A 17,420-nucleotide genomic window follows, 5' to 3' on the forward strand; every position below is an offset into this window, starting at 1 on the left:
TGCCTCCTGAGACTGAAGGCTCCCTGGGGCTCTCAGCCTATCCCCATGTGTGATTTACCCTTTCACTTTCCTCACCATCACCCTTCCCCTTGCCAGAATTTGCCTACCCGGCTCCCAGCCGATGCTGTCAGTTCTGTTCAGCTGGCTCCAATGAGCCCCGCCTCCCAATATTCACAGCCTTTGTAATTCTCTCCCCTTGAGTAACTTGCTTCTAATCAACAGAATATTGCAACGTTGAGGGGATGTTATTTCCACCCTGAGGTTACAAAACATTCTAACTCCCATTTTGCTAGGAGACTCTCCTGCTGTCCTTAAAAGCAAGCTGTCAGGTTAGAGAGACCCACATAGCAAGAAACTGGGCAGAATCCAGCCAGCAATCAGTAAGGAGCCAAGACTCTCAGCCAACAGCCCTTGAAGATGTGAATCCTGCCCACAGCCACGTCCGTGAGTTTAGAAGTAGATCCTTCCCCAGTTGAGCCTTCAGATGAGACCCCCATCCCAGTCAACACTTCTCTTGCAGTCTCATGACAGACTCTGAAGTAGAGGGTCCTCAAATGAAACCACATCCAGATTCCTGACCCACAGGTATTAGAGATAATAAATGTGTGTTATTTTAGGCCATTTTAGGCTTTCAATGAATGCACAGGCTCTCTGCATCTTTCTGCCCGAGGACATTCTCTGGCCTTAGAAGCGCGCTTGGCCCCAGCCGGTAACACTGCAGGAGCATCCCTCAGCCACTGGAGCTGGATAAGTTTCCCCAGCTTCCTGCTCTTCAATGGGATGATTCCAAGCAGTATCTCAGAATGTTCCTAGCAGATGGAACCCCAGTTGCTCAGAGAGGTAATCAGTCCTTAACATACCCTTTACTAGCTCTCCTCTCTTCCCTTTCTCACTTCCCCACTCCTTCATTGTGTTTACTGAGACCACCTCTGACAAAACTACTTGTCTGTCCCATATGCTTGTCTGCTTTAAATTAGAACCTAAACCAACATCGACCCATCACCTTACCATCTTACTGGGCTTATGAAAACCTAGAATCTTTTCCCTAAGTGTCAGAGCACTACTTTTATGAGGTTGATCCACATCCTTGGCAAAAAGTCTTCATCCCTCCACAACCCTCCACCTCCCCACCCCCGTTCCTCAGAGAGACTCTGGAGCAGCCTTTCAAGTCTTTGCCCCAAGACCAGACATCACTTCCCATAAACCCGCTTCTTCCTCAGGGAAGCTTCCTCTCACCAAAACTGAGCTGCAAGGAGAACTTGGCAGTACGGCAGTCAAACCTTACTGCCCATGTCCTATAGGTACATGGCCTGGGGCCAATGTGACCAATATTTCACGAAAATCTTTGTTCAAAGCAGTTCTGCCTGCACTAAGCAGAATAAGCTCCACTCTTTATTCATTTTGCTTCTAGTTCTGCTCTTCATTCATTCACTCATTTATTAATTTGATTAAGCATGTGTTCCCCAGGCATCATGGAGGACCTCAGCTCTAGGCACCAAGCAACATCTCTGAGTGGGTCCTTTATATCTCACAAGCTTCCTACTGGCATCTCAAAGTCTTGGGGGGGTGGGGCTTGAGGGGGTGAAAGCCATTGTCATCAACTTGCAGATTCTTAAAAACCATTAAAATGTCAAGTCCTGTTTCCCCCTCCTTGCCTATTTCTGCAACAGTGTCCCTTGTTGACCAATTGGCCTCAGATACTTATTTGTAGTGCTAACAAGTCCTCTGGGCTTCCCTGGGTGCAGGATTCTCAGCTACTCTCATTCTCTTCCTACTTGACCTTGAAGCTATGATCATGTTTTCCCACTGGCAAGTGGGAGGGCCTTCTGGTCGTCACCAAATGTCTCGTTCTCAGCAGCCTCCCTTAAAGGCAGCTTCACTGGATGGGTGCCTTTCTTCTGGGAGACTCAGACCCACCATCTCCATTCTGGGTTTAGCTCTAAAGGATTTCCACAGGCTCTGCAGGACCTTTTCATTGTCCTGATTTCTCCAGGAAAGATTTCAAATGCAGATAAGTTGGTTTATGTCTCTAAAAACGGTGAGTATGTTATTGAAACCTCAGTAGACGGAGCCCTATTGCAGGCTGAGCAATCAGTGAGGCCAGGCAAACCTGAGGTCAGTGATGTCTCCAAAGCTCCAAATTCTCCTTCAGTGAGCTCCCCAACTGTGCCTTCCAAAACACAGTGTTTTGGTTTTGTTCTAGAACATTCTACCTTGCCAAAATTCATTGTTGAGCTGTTTGGTGTTGTGCGGCCCAACCTCTTCCTCCCCATTTGAGGTTGTGTTGCTAGAATTCAGCAATCAGGGGCCTGTCAGCTCCGTGATTCCTAGATGGGGCTAGGTAAGTGCTTCCCAGCATTTCTGTTCCCTTGGCGGGGGTCTATGGTTCGTTTCTTGCTCACAGAACAACTGGCAGCCCTCTGATGTCCAAAGCCCTTAACTGACTTTGCCCATGCACAACTTCACCTCTAGTGATAAGAGCCATTTCCTGGCTGTGAAACCCTGGGCATGTTCCCTGACCTCTGAGCCTCGTCTTCTTCATCCAGGAAACAGGGTTGTTCCCAGGGTTTAATGAAATCATGTAAGTTATGCAAAGAGTGAGCTTAGCTCACTAGCAATCCCCACCCTAACTGCTCTAGGCCTCTGCAGTCCAAGGCAGAAGCCACTAGCTCCATGTGGCTATTTGACATTTAAATTGAGATGAATTAACATTCACTTCCTTGTAAGGGGGCTGAAGAGGGGAAATGACCTCTGGTTTGGATGGAGAGGGATAATGAAAGACTTTTTCAGTGCAACAACAAAAAAAATCAGTCCCTCACTTAGACTGGCCACATTTCAATGACTCAAAGCCACATGGAGCTGGTGGCTACAATGGTGGACATTTCCATGACCACAGAAAGTTCTGTTGGGGAATTTAAAAGATTCCAGTGCCCAGGTGGCACCCCTGAGCAATTATATCTGAATTGTCTATTCTAGACACTCTCCACAACCGAACTCTCTATTCCTGAATATTCTACTTGCACACACTAATCTCTGACCCCCAGCTAGAGAATGCCTCAGAGGTGTGTCCCTCTCCTAAACTCTAAGGCGTTTGCTTCCTACCTCTGACCCTCATTTGACACCAAACCCCCTCCTCCCTCAGATTGTTCCTCCTTCCTGCACCTGGCTGTTCATGACCCTGCTAGGCTGTGAGCATCTGTGGGGCAAGAACCAGGCAGGATTGTTCCTCCTCTCAGAACTTCCAGAGCACTGGCCTGAGATCCCAGCAGACCCTACACACAACCCTGTCTCCTGTCTTCTATCAGATGTTCAGCTTCTCGAGGGCAGGACCTGCCTCTATCTTTAGAGACCTCACCTCACAGCCCCTGACAGATGAAACCCCTCGAGGATATGAGCATGAGCTGAGTCCAGCCGCCCTGGGACAGACTGCACTGTTGGTTGGGAAACTGAAGAAATATTTAAACCAACCTTGCTTCTTACAGCATTAGCTACCAGTCGATCAAATGGTTATTAAAGAGCAACTACCGAGTGCACAACCCCATCATGGGTGCAAAAAAGGGCCAGGGGAGTTTTCACAGCGTCATCACGTTTAGTTCTCACAGTAACTTGTAAGAAAATAACTAATGTTCCCATTTTACAGACGAACTAACTGAGGCTTGGTGAGTTTAGAAAACATACCCAAGAACCCAGTTAGTCAAGGGTAGATTCAGAATTTAAACCCTGGGTCTTTCAGATTAAAAAGCCCATGCTTTTTCTACTGTCCTATGAGGCCAATATCTGTCCCAGCACCGTGGTGGTGAGATGAAAGGTAAGACAAGCACAGAGAACAATCAATGAACATAAGATCATTGATAGGGGTTCAATAAAACAAGATGCTACCTTAGCCATTAGGGTGAAAGAAAAGAGTTAGACTCCCCTAAAGAAAGCAGGCTGGAACTGGGTCTTTAAAAATGACTTTCAGGGAGGGAGACGCAACAGGGAAGACATATGGGAACATATGTTTATGTATGATTGATTCACTTTGTTATAAAGCAGAAACTAACACACCATTGTAAAGCAATTATACCCCAATAAAGATGTTAAAAAAAAAAAAAAAGACGTATCTCAAACCTCATTTCTATGAAATCTTGTCTGTCCTCCCAATGAAATACAATCTCTTACTTTTGAGCTCCATAGCTTAATTCTACCTTTCTTATCATCTACTACCATACTTTGTACCTTGTACTAAGTACATGAAAATGTTTGTTGAATAAATAAACAAATTCTTGGTGTGGAAAAAAAAATGACTTTCATAAAATCAGTGGACATGAAGAGGGGAGGGACAAGATAGGCATAGGGGATTAAGAGGTGCCAATTACTATGTATAAAATAATAAGCCACAGGATATATTGTATAGCACAGGGAATATAGCCCATATTTTATAATAACTTGAAACGGAGTGTAATCTTTAAAATTTTTGAATCACTTTGTTGTACCCCTGAAACTAATATTGTAAATCAACAACAACAAAAAGAAGTCAGTGGACGTGACATTAAAGATGGTCCAGGCAGACTATGTTTATATGGAAAGGCTCCGAGCCTCACATTCAGAGGAACAGAAAAAGCTAGAGGCAGGGGATGACGATCGGGGATAATAATAGAAGGTGATGGTTATTGAGCGCTGAGTAATGCCAGGCACTAACTCTCACCCACTAATGTTTTATCCCACTAATCCACACAATAATATTATTGATCCTACCGTTATTCCCATTTGACCAATGAGGAAACGGAAGCTTAGAAAGGTTAAGTCTGTCCCCCAAAGTCACACAGCAAGTGAGAGTTATAAATAAATCCTCATACCTGTTGACTAAAAGTAGCCCAAGAGGAATGAGGCATCCAGACTCCCTGTAAAGGAATGGGCTTTGATGTCACACTGCCTGGGTCTGTGTCCAGCTTCCACATCTCACAGTGGCATGTCCTCATGCAGGATACTCTCTACGACTGTGTCCTCTGTGTGTGTCTCATTTGTAAAATGGGAGTAATTCTAGTACCTACTTCGTTGGGTTGTTGTCTGTATTAAATGACAAAAGGCGCATCACTGAGGGCAAATAGTAAGTGCTCAGGAAATTTTAGTTGTTTTTTTTTTTTCATCTTTGAAGTATAGTTGATTTACAATATTGCATTCGTTTCATGTGTACAGATAGTGATTTGGGTGGTTTTTGCAGATTATATTCCATTATAGGTTAATTCCCTATGCTATAGAGTAAATCCTTGCTGCTTATCTATTTTTATGTATAGTAGTTTGTATCTGTTAACCCCGTACTCCTAATTTATCTCCACCCCTCTTCCCCTTTGGTAACCGTAAGTTTTTTTCTATGTCTGTGAGTCTGTTTTGTATATAGATTCATTTGTATTATTTTTTTAGATTCCACAAGTAAATGATATCATATAGTATTTGTCTTTCTCTGTCTGTCTTATTTCACTAAGCATAATACTCTTTAGCTGTTGTTATTAACAGCATCTGAATGATGACTGATTCCCTGAGGGGAAGACCCAGCACCAGGGAAAATTCTGGTTGTCGGGGCCAGAATACATAGCCAGACTACATGGCCTCAGAGCATGTGGCACTGCTCAGCTGGTCCCAACCAGCTCTCTGTGAGGAGGACCTAGACCCACAGAACCCATACCTGATAGGCCTGGGAGGAGCTTTCAAATTTCTCCAGGGCCGTCCTCCACTGAGAGACTCAGGCCGGCACTGCTTCTAACAGGGTTGCTCCACTTTTAGCTGTTTAATGTGTTAGGGGGTCTATGTGAGAATTCATTTGAGTAAAGATTCTGCTAAGAAGCAGCAGAGAGGGAGGGAGGACATTTGAGAGCCACGGAGAGTACAACCCTCTCCTCGTGCAGATGTGAGGGTCTGATGCCCAGAGCAGTTAGGCCATCCGCCCTGAGTTGCACAGCCAGGGAGCTCTTAGCTGGGCCATGATCAGAATCAGGCCTTTCTTCCCTGACCCCCTGCCTGGGCTGCGGCAGATCTGGGGCCTCCTCCAGGGGGCACTCTACCCATTGTATTTTTTTTTTTAATTTATTTATTTACTTGGTTGTGTGGGGTCTTCGTTTTCCCATCGTATTTTAGGTGAATGGTGCCTCCCTGGGGTCCTGTAACTCCAGGGCCTGGCAACTAGAAAGCTCAAAGCCCCAGTTCCCTTCAGAAAGATCACGGCCATGATCAGAGTGTCTTATGTGCATTAATGTTCAAATCAGAGGTCAGCAACTTACAGGACAGTTAATATTTGGCTTTCGCCGGCCATTCTCTCTGTTGCCCTCTCTCACGTCTGCTGTGATAGCACAAAGCAGCTGCAGACAGTAAGCGAAGGAATCCGTGGTGACTGTGTTCCAAAAAAACCTTTTTTTATGGACACTGAAATTTGAATTTCTTTTGCTGTTCATACGTTATAAGGTACTCTTTTCATTTTCTTCAACACTTAAAAAACGTAAAAACCATTCTTAGCTTGCAGGCTATACAAACACAGGCAGCGGGCTGAATTCTACCCGTAGTTCACATGGTTTGTTCATATTCTTGTCGCTCCTGAGCTTTGTAAGAGTTATGAAAAGTTGGAGGGCAAGTATAAACCGCACTTCCTGCAAACATATATGGACCACAACTCAGAGAGGTTAATCTTATACCATAGCCCTGTCTCTGAAAAGCCTCTGCCTCTCTGGAGAAGCTACACGGTCCCCTAGAGACCCTAGAAGGAGACAGTTTTGAAATGACCTTCTGCTGGAGGCTGCCTAGAACTTGAGTCGATGGTCACCAAGGTCTTTTTCAGGATTTGTTCCACAAGCAGAAACCCCAGCAATGCCCCCTCAGCAAACTGGCAGCAGCCTGGGGTACAGGACACACGGGCAGAAGTCACACAACTGTCCCTTCCAGGTGTGTAGATTTCATTTCTACGTATAAGTGCTCACCCACACACGCCCATGAATACCAAACCCAGAAGATCAGAGTTCAGTGCTACCCTTCCAGCATGGCCCTAGGCTCTAGAAGAAAAAAATAATTCCAAGTCCATACAGGAGCTGGACTTGGGATAGAGAGTGAGTGGGGAGGAAGATTCGAGTATTTCCAGCCCGGAGAAGCGCACGAGGCAGATAGGCTTGTGGGGGATGAATTGGGACAAGTTAGAAAGATGGGTGGCAAGAAGGTGTGGATGGCAAACGGGGGTCCCCCTGAGTCAAGAAGGAGCCCAGACTCGATGTAAGAGGGATTATGGGTTTCTTTGAGGAGAGAAGTGATATGACGAAAGCAGGGAAATACATTTTAATCCAGCAGTGTTGTACAGGATTGTAGAGAAAGTAGCAGCAAGTCCAGGAGAAATGTCTACTTCAGGAAACTGCTGGAGTATGCCGGGGGGAGCTCAAGAGACCCTGACCCACAGAGGTGGCCCCAAGGTCACACACAAAGCCAAGTGCAAAGGCCCTTCCAAAGGAAGGGTAGGGAGGCCCAGATTCACTAGACCTGGAGGGCCCAGCTGAGTTAACAGGGCCTCCAGCGGACCCCGCCTGGGTGAGTGGACAGAGACGGGATGTTGGTAGAAGCAGACTGTTTCCTCCTCTTAGGAATCATCAGTTCGTCCACACTGACTACAATTAGTATAAATACGGTAAGCCTCCCAGGCAAAGTCCCAGCACTCAAGCTTAGTACAAGTTCTTTCCTTTTCGTTTCTTTTTTCAACTAATAGACTTTATTTTTTAGAGCAGCTTTAAGTTTGTTGCAAAATTGAGCAGAAAGTACAGAAAGTTCCTACGTACCCCCCTGTCCCTGCACACATACACCTGCCCTACTGTCGACATCCCCTACATTCGTTCTAATCAATGAACCTGCACTGACGCAACATAAGCCTCCTCCGAAGTCCACGGTTTACATTAGGGTTCACTCTGGCTGTTGTACATTTTGTGGGCTTTGACGATGGTATAACGACACGTATCCCCCATTTACAGTATCAGACAGTATCATTTCACTGCCCTTAAAATCCCCTGTGCTCCCTTTGGTTTTTTACCATCTTCACGGTTTTGCCTTTCCCAGTATGTCATAATCCTTTTTCTTTTTGAAAAATAAGTGACTTTATTTTTAAGTAATACCTGCAGAGGTTCGACATTCAAAAGATACAGTTTAAAAAAAAGACTCTCTCCTTTTGTCCAGCAGCCACTTTTCACTCACCCAGTTCCCTTCCTACCAGTTCACACACACACGCGCGCGCGCGCGTGTGTGTGTGTGTGACTTTTGAGGGGAGATGTTGAAAATGAGGTGCTAGCAAGACGATTAGGAAGAGATCGGTAAACATCCACAACAATGGAAAAGGAATTCTGGTGAAAGGTCAGACCTGCATATGTAGATTCAGGACCCCAGCCCAGCGGGGCAGCTGAGAGTGGATGAACTCTCCTGGGAGAGCAGTGAGCACAAACTAGAGATCCAGGCCTGGGGAGTTCCTTCACTGCAAGTATTTTTCTTAGAATCTACTATGAGTGAGGTCCTGTGGGGAGCACTGACATAAGGAAAGGTGCAGACAAAACAGAGGTTTGAGCAAGAGGTTGCAGGGAAGTGTAAATACTACAGCATCCTGGAAGGAAGACAAGGAAAGAGTCTGTACAAAAGGAAATGTCACCCCTTTGCCACTGGATCTAGGAGAATTAAGACAAACAAAAAACTAGGGACTCTGGCAAAAAGAGGCCATGGTGAGAGCAATTTCAGCTGGATCCTGGGGAACAGAGCCAGATGTTGAATGTATAGGGAATGCATCGTGAAGAAATGGAGGGCAGGAAAGAAAACATTTTACGACGGGTCATAACCCTTTATCTAAAACCGTTGGAGTCGGATGCAAATATTTCAGAATTCAGACCTTTCTGGATTTTAGAAAGGTAATACAGTGCACACCATCATGTTAGATTAGATATAACACACCCAGCAGAGTCGGGGATAAGCCCCCCTAATCAGACACATCAATATTTCTGCAGTGAATCATAAGAATATTCACACCAAGTCGGATAGATTAAGATCATAAAGTTTGAGCTTCATCTTAAGAAAATCTTTTTTGTTTTCAGAGCTTTTGGGGTTTCAGAGCAGATAAGAGCCAAGGAAGGGATCTGAGCTGAATTTCTTTTCAGCTTTTAGGTCGAGCGTCACAGGCTTATTTAATACCTGGAATAAAGTCTTCTACCTCCACAAATAGTGAAGCTCCCTCAAGGGGTTTCACGCATGTGTTCTTCCTTTTAACTGGACCCTCAGTGGCTTGAAGACAGGATTCAAGTCTGATTGTCTTTGGGTCCTCAGCACAGGGCATAGCACCTGACCCATAGGACATGCCCCAAAATTTTGGCTGCACTGAGTTTTCATGACCTATAATAAGGCACAGAACTGATCGCTGTCCCATCGTGGCTCTTTCTGTAGCCCAACCTCCAGCCCTGTCTGCCCAAAGCTCCAGAACTACTTACTCCTCTGTTGATATGCAGCCGGCACGTCCTATTTCTCTTCTTAAATCCAAACTCAACAGCCATTTGTTTGTTCTGGTATTCTAGCACTAATTGCGATTCCAGATTTTGTTTGATATGTTTGACCTGGTATGTTAGAACTAACTCTTAATTGTGTTTTTATTTAACATGGATAGCACATATAAAGCAAGAGCATAAGGAGTGCTATATAAATGCAAATTTTATTGTATTTCACTCCAGACCTCAGAGACTTGCCAAACTTGGTTCTGCTCTAAAGAAGTTCTCCCCTGAGGGCTTAGGGGACTCTCTCTCTCTCTCTCTCTCTCTCTCTCTCTCTCTCTCCCCCTCACACAACTTCCTCAAAGCTGGGCAAATAGAGAGAAACACCCATCATACACAAGCCAACATCTCACTGACTGGTCCACCGACACCAAGGCCTTCAAATTTTACTGAGTTTTGTGTAAAATTAACACAACTCGCGGGTGGTCATGACATTCTTTGTCTCGCTTTTGGGAACTGGTTGAGCATCTTACATTAAGACGCGCCTTTCTAACTGGGTCACTATGCCATTACATACAGTTTAAGTTTGCAATGTGAAGAGGACTGTTTTCATTTTCTGCCTTTTGAAGAACAGATCCAACATTACAGAAATGTGCCATTAACCCATAGAAAATTGGTACAACCTGCAAAGCTCCACAGATATTTTTCAAGATAAGCTATTCCACTTCTCCAGGAAGTGTCTAAAGTTATTATTTTAATGAGATTTCAGACCTTGTGAGAACTGAGTAAAGCATCAGTTGAGAGCAAAGGAGTAACTCTTACAACTTGTGAATCACCCTATTCAGGGGCCACTGAGTCACCACACTTGGTCCCTATGCACCCAAACCCCATGTCACATAGGGTTTATGTTCCCGCTGTCCAGAGTCTTAATTTTGAACTTCTCACCCTGACCCATTCCTCAGGCCACATTCCATGCAGCTCTCATGTCCTCTGGCTTTTTACATCATTGTTCATTCTTCCGTTTCTGGTTTGCCCCTCTCTTTAGACTTGGCCCTCAGATTATCTTCCTAGCTACGACCTTGGCTTTCTCTCAGCCAGTCTATGACTGGATGAATGAATGGATTTCATTTTCTTTTCTCTCTTAGTCACTGATTCCATCCCATTGTGTTCTTGAAACAGTCCAATAAGTTATACACGTCTGCAATGTGAACAGCATATTTGGTTTTCATTGCTGGGAACAGAAAATGCTGGCCATTTCAGGAATTTTCCTATCTTTAATGGTTTATTTAATAACATTCTCTGTAGCCCAGAGCTGGTCATGGAAAATTACTAACATTCTCCATTTGTGGGGCATGGCCAGGCCAATTAAAAGCTACCAATATTATTATGAAGTTTCTGTTAATATCTGAAGAGAACTGCCACACTAAGAAAGACATTCTGGACTTCCCTGGTGGCCCAGTGGTTAAGAATCCGCCTGCCAATGCAGGGGACATAGGTTCGAGCACTGGTCCAGGAAGACCCTACATGCCACGGAGCAACTAAGCCCGTGTGCCACAACTACTGAGCCTGCACTCTAGAACCCACGAGCCACAACTACTGAGCCCACGTGCCACAACTACCGAAGCCCACGTGCCTAGAGCCCATGCTCCACAACAAGAGAAGCCACTGCAATGAGAAGCCCACGCACCAACGAAGAGTAGACCCCACTCACCGCAACTAGAGAAAGCCCGTGCACAGCAACGAAGATCCAACACAGCCAAAAATAAATAAATAATATAAATTTTTAAAAAAGAAGGACATTCTGGTATTCCATGTGTTATCTCACATGTGTCACTGAGAGGTTGACTATGCCTCTACTATTTTTGGTCATTAGAAAACCAGATGTAGACCACTGCTGTGAAGATTGTAGGAATTAACACAAGAACTGAAAAGTCCATCTTTGTTTACACTGGAATGGCAGTAGTAGTAATGACAAGTATGACCAAGAAAAGGTGGTGGGGAGGGAGTAAGGCCATTCTGGAAGGAGAAACCAGGTCAAGGGTCAAGAACCGAGTGATTAAGGTGAAAACCTGAGCAGGATTCTATGATGAGACACCAAGGCCTGGTAAGGGTTCTAGAAGAGCCACTCCCAAAAGTAACCAGTAACAGACAAGCGTCCCTCAGCATCCAGGAAATCTGAAGACCACGGGGAAGGCAGTAGAGGCAAGTCAAGGTCAGGAAACCAGGAAGTCGTGAGAACACTGAGAGAGATGGTCGTGAAGGGCCTTGGTTAAGAGTCAGATAGATGTTTACATGTGGAATGTAAAAAATACAACAGATGGGAATTCCCTGGCAGTCCAATGGTTAGGACTCCACACTTCCACTGCAGGGGGCACGGGTTTGATCCCTGGTGGGGGAACTAAGATCTCACACGCCACGGAGCGTGGCCAAAAGAAAAGAAACTAACAACAAACTAGTGAATATAACAAAAAAGAAGCTGACTCACAGATATAGAGCACAAGAGGTTCCCAGTGGGGAGAGGGAAGGGGAGAGTGGCAAATTATGGGTAGGGGCTTAAGAGGCACAAAATACTCTGTATAAAATAAATAAGCTACAAGGATATATAGTACAACCAGGGAATCTAGCCAATATTTTATAATAACTATAAATGGCGCATAACCTTTTAAAAAATTGTGAATCACTATATTGTACACCTATAACTTATATACTATTATACATCAACTATACTTCAGTTTCAAAAAAAGTCTAAAAAAATAAAAGAACCAGATAAAGCCTATGTTCATATCCAAATACTTCATGAGTGATGCCAGGTAAGCTACTATCGCTCTGAGCCTCAACTTTCTCATCTGAAAGAAAAGGAGTAAGAACAGTTGCCTGTATCCCCATGGGGCTGTGAGGATGAAAATGAGATCACGCACAGAGAGTGCTTAGCCAAGTCCCTGTCACCTGGAAACCACTGAATAAATGGTGATCAATATGGCGCCAGTCATCAAGGGGGTGAAGTAATAACATGACATGAAAATAATTGCCCTCTACCTTCTTTTAGGTTTTATGATAGAGCAAGAATGGGGACCTAAGCCTGATTGGTCCTGAACCTGAAAGAATGAGTGGGAACATAATTGCCCTGGTTGAATGAGCACCTTGTGGCCACAGGGGAATCCTGACACCAGCCTGAAGCTGGGTGGGAGCTCAACGACTCAGTATTCAAGGGAGACTGTCTGGGTGACAAGCGTGCAACTCGTTCCTTTAGCTAAACGGTCTCCATTTTACTTTGATTCCAGCCCAGACCACCGGCAATCCAAGTAAAGTGTCTCATGTCCTCAGATTTGCATTTTCTGGACCGTGCTTTGGAATCACGCCCTTGGCTCACTTGGAGGGACGCTTAACAGCAGCTCCATGAACCTGGCTGTTGAAAATACGATGCTGTGGACTTTGTCCCTTATACCAGCGGTCCCCAACCATTTTGGCACCAGGGACCGGTTTCGTGGAAGACAGTTTTTCCACGGATGGGGGAGGGGATGGCTCAGGCGGTAATGCGAGTGATGGGGAGCGGCAGAAGAAGCTCCGCTTGGCCCCTCTCCGCTCACCTCCTGCCGAGTGGCCTGGTTCCTAACAGGCCGCAGACCGGTACTGGTCTGCGGCCTGGGGGTTGGGGACCCCTGCCTTATACCACATAACGCCCCTTTCTCGGGTCTTTAGGAAATGATCAAAACCACAAGGCCAGAATTCCTCCAGAGCAGCTGGTGTGCTTTCATCTCGTGGAAAGTGAGATTTTTAAACGTAAGGCTGGGACTTCCCTGGTGGCACAGTGGTTAAGAATCCGCCTGCCAATGCAGGGGACACGGGTTCGAGCCCTGGTCTGGGAAGACCCTACATGCCACAGAGCAACTAAGCTCGTGCGCCACAACTACAGAGCCCGCCCTCTAGAGCCCGCGAGCCACAACTACTGAGCCCACGTGCTACAACTACTGAAGCCCGCGCACCTAGAGCCCGTGCTCCGCAACAGGAGAAGCCACCGCAATGAGAAGCACGCGCACCGCAACGAAGAGTAGCCCCCGCTCACTGCAACTAAAGAAAGCCCGTGCGCAGCAACTAAGACCCAATGCAGCCAAAAATAAATAAATTAAAAAATAATAATAAAGGTAAGGCCAGCGTTCCTCTTTGCTTTGACCTTTAGGAAACTCACAGCTGAATTTAGACCCCATTGAGCAATTATGCAGGCCCTTCAGTTATACAGTTCACCCTAATATATTTTCGTTACTTAATTTTAACATTCTGAGTCTAGACCAGGGGTCGGAAAACAGCAGTTCACGGGCAAATCCCGCCTGCTGCCTGTTTATGGTTCCAGTGGAAACGATAGACCCCTTAACTATTTTCTACAGCTGCTGTGGAAACACAACAGCAGAGTTGATACTTGTAGCAGAAACTGTGTGGGCCAAAAAGCCCCAAATCTTTTCTTTTTTTCTTTTTAACGATGTTGTGTTAGTTTCAGGTGTCCAGCAAAGTGATTCAGTTTTTTGTTTGTTTCTTTTTGTTTTTTTAATTTTTTGGCCACACCATGGGGCATGCAGGATCTTAGTTCCCCCACCAGGGATGGAACCCAGGCCCCCTGCATTGGGAGCACAGAGTCTTAACAACTGGACTGCCAGGGAGGGCCCACAAAAGCCCCAAATCTTGCTCTAGACTTATTTTCTTCCCATCTTGTTTTCTTGATTTTTACCTGGCTGTGTGTTTTGGAAGCTGCCTCAAATCCATTTTGGAAGAAAGCAGGTTCTAAACAATCTAACATTAAAGAGAGGCAAAGAGGGCCATCGGATTCACTACAGTTCTTCACACACACACACACACACACACACACACACACACACACACACACACACACACACACACACACACGAGACTACAGGAAATTGGAACAACCCTCCCTGGTGTTTGCATAGATATTCTACCCTGATGCACGGAGCTGTAGTCAGAGCAAAAGGAATCATCACATTTCCCCAGACTGGATTTCAGTCCTGGGTCTTGAGGATTCCTATCTCCTAGAACTCATTAAAGTTGTTCTTCTCCCTAAGAGCCTTACTAAGTTCCTCCAAATAATCAGTTTTCAGAAGGTCCCACTAGAAGCTAAAAGAAGAAATACTGGGCAAGGAGAAGGGAGTGCGCTGAGGCAAGAAGCCTGGGAGGGCTGGAGGTCCTGTGAGCCTTTCCGCTCAGCACCAAGCTTGACATGGAGACTGGGTCATGACGATGACAATTATGAAAAATAAAAACCTGACTTCTTTCCTAATTAAACCCACACGCAGATAATAATTGCTGTTACGCATTTAATGCCCAGACTTGTCCCTCTTCCAAAAAATGAAAATATCAGTCAGGCTGTATAACTTAGTAATGCTCTTAAATCTGACTTAATAAGGAGCAAAACATCAGATTTTCAAGGTATTTGGTGTTTGGTTCTCTCTAGCTGAAAGTGGTTTTATTTTTCTCTCCACACAGGATATTTCTAGGGAGGGCCTTTCATCAAAAACAACCAATTTCAGGGCATGTGTTTATTTTGTATAAAATGTACATGTTTCCTAAGATCAAGTTTAATTAACAAAGCATTGTACGGTCTTATCTAGCAAAATCCTGAAAAATGGAAGTTGGCCATTAAAGTGTAAACCAGCATATCATTAAAACTGCAAGATGATCTTGGTCTCTCACCACCTAATGTCAAAGCAAAAGACTGCATTTAAGAGGAAATTTATGGCTGGGGTAAAATAAACAATAGGCCCCTGAGAAATTTACTGAGAAAGTAACTTTAGGGGCTTTTTCCCTGAAAACTGTTCAAGTCTTAAGCAACTGCAGTTATACTTTTAATCTTACAGTAAATACTGTCTTTATAATTAGGAAAACATCCCTTGTGCCTATTCTCTTAAAAGGGACTTTCCCCCAACCCCATTCACTTAAAAAGAAAATCAGCGTTTTACATTTTCTGTTGATGTCCTAAGGAAAACCATGAAGGTCTCAATCATATGAAAGAAAAATCACATGGGCATCAAACTTAAAATTGTATCTTGGCAGAATCGGAAAGATACATTGCTTCCTTTGGTTTCTTTAGAACATAAGAGATTTTGTATCACTCACATTCTTGGCCTTTTTTTCCACCCACACAGGGAAACGGGGAGGAATGCAGGAATCAAAGAGCTGCATTCCTCTTCGCCACAAAGTACTCACACTTGGCGAATGGCAAAGATTTGGGTCATCATTTTTTAAATGATTGCCAAGCAGTGAGGAGCTCAGGCCCAGCACAAATAACAGCCTCCACGATCCCTTCCAGCCCTGCGCCTGTGGCGTCGACCACAGAGCCTGTTTGCAGGGAAAAAATCCAAATTTCTGTGTCCCGAGGGGAGGCATTCATTACTCAGCAGCACCCGCTTTGACCTCATAAGTAGGACAAGTGTTGTTTGCTGTGGGCAAGACTTTTTGACTTCCCTGTAAACGGTTTCTGCATCTAGTCCAATAGAATGGGTGTGGAAGTGTATTTATTGCAACCACAAGGATGTGCAAATTTATTTATAGTATAAACGGTCCTTTCCACAAGTCCTAGCTGTCAACAACTCCCTGTTTTCCTGGAGTTCCCCAGGAGCCAAGAATGTTTTGTTTCTGAAGCCTGGTACCTGGAGAGCTAAAATAACAATCTTGTTAATGAGAAGACAATGAGACTAACTGCTGTTTTGCAGTGTTTCCACGGGGCCATACCTTTTAATTGCCGAGTGTTGGCAATTTAACAGACTGTAATGAGTACACTGTCCCTCTTTTTTTTGCACACAGCCCGTTGAGCTCGGTCGAAACAGGAGTTTGTTTTGTGTATGGAGCCGAGAAGACTTATTAAAAGCTGACGGAAGCGTTTGGAATGAGTTTATTTTGACTGGCGAGGTATGTCTTGATGGTTTGCATTCAGATGCGAGAGAAAAAAAGAGATAAAGTGGATTAGCCTCAATCATCTGGGAGATGACATTTCTCTCCGTGTTTGAAGTATTTTATGAATTAGAGAATGGGACTGATTTTGAAGCCTAAATTAATTTAATCTGTTTGCTTTTGTTTGATGCAGCAGCTGCAGCGACTCACCCTCCTTCTTTGAAAATCTTCAGCTTCGAGGGTCTGGGTTTCGAAGAGCCATGCAGCCGGTGAGTAGCGGTGGGCAGGAGGCTGCCTTGGGTGGGGAAGGTAGTCGGTGTTCAGTTTCCCCCGGTGGACGGTCTGGCATTCCCCGGTGGGGTTTTGTCTCCAGCTTCAAGCTAGACGCTCTCACACTTGCCCATCGTGCTTTTCATTAAAGGACAACTTGCCAGCAGAAGCCAACAGGAGGAAAAGAAAGGAAATTATTATCCCAACTCCTTTTCCTCCTAGCACATTTTCATTGGGTCGGGGGGGGGGGGACCTTCAGCGTGAAGATGAAAGAGGCAGAAATGTTCCCATCGGTCATGGCCCATTAACGGTGCCTGACACCCAAGTCTCCCACGCGTTTGGCGCACCCGGAAAACCCCAGTTGTGTTAAGAATCCGGATTTCTTTGGTGCGGTAGACGGGCCAATACGCTCGAATTCTTGATCATAACCGTGCATATGGGTCCGCCCGTAATCTTCCTAACTCCACCTCGGAAGGCAAGGGCTCCGTGTTTCCTAGCAGGACATGGAGAAAGTGTCTTTACAATAACACTGTCTGAATGTTCACAGTCAATATTCCCAAAACTCTCGGTTACTTAAAAGGAGATTAAGTTAACCCGGCTCATCCCAATACCAATCCACCACCAAATCAGGCTGGCTTATCACAGCCTGATACACCGACGAGAGACGATTTCAAAGTTGAGGGAAAGAGAAGTGAAATTTGCCTATCCTGGTGCTCGATTCGGGATTTCCGATAATATAAGTCCTCCCCACCGTCGACCCCCCAGCTTGGTCTGGAAGGAAAGTAAGTG

This window comes from Grampus griseus (genome assembly GCF_964374135.1).
Source record: "Grampus griseus genome assembly, chromosome: 2".
Taxonomy (NCBI): domain Eukaryota; kingdom Metazoa; phylum Chordata; class Mammalia; order Artiodactyla; family Delphinidae; genus Grampus; species Grampus griseus.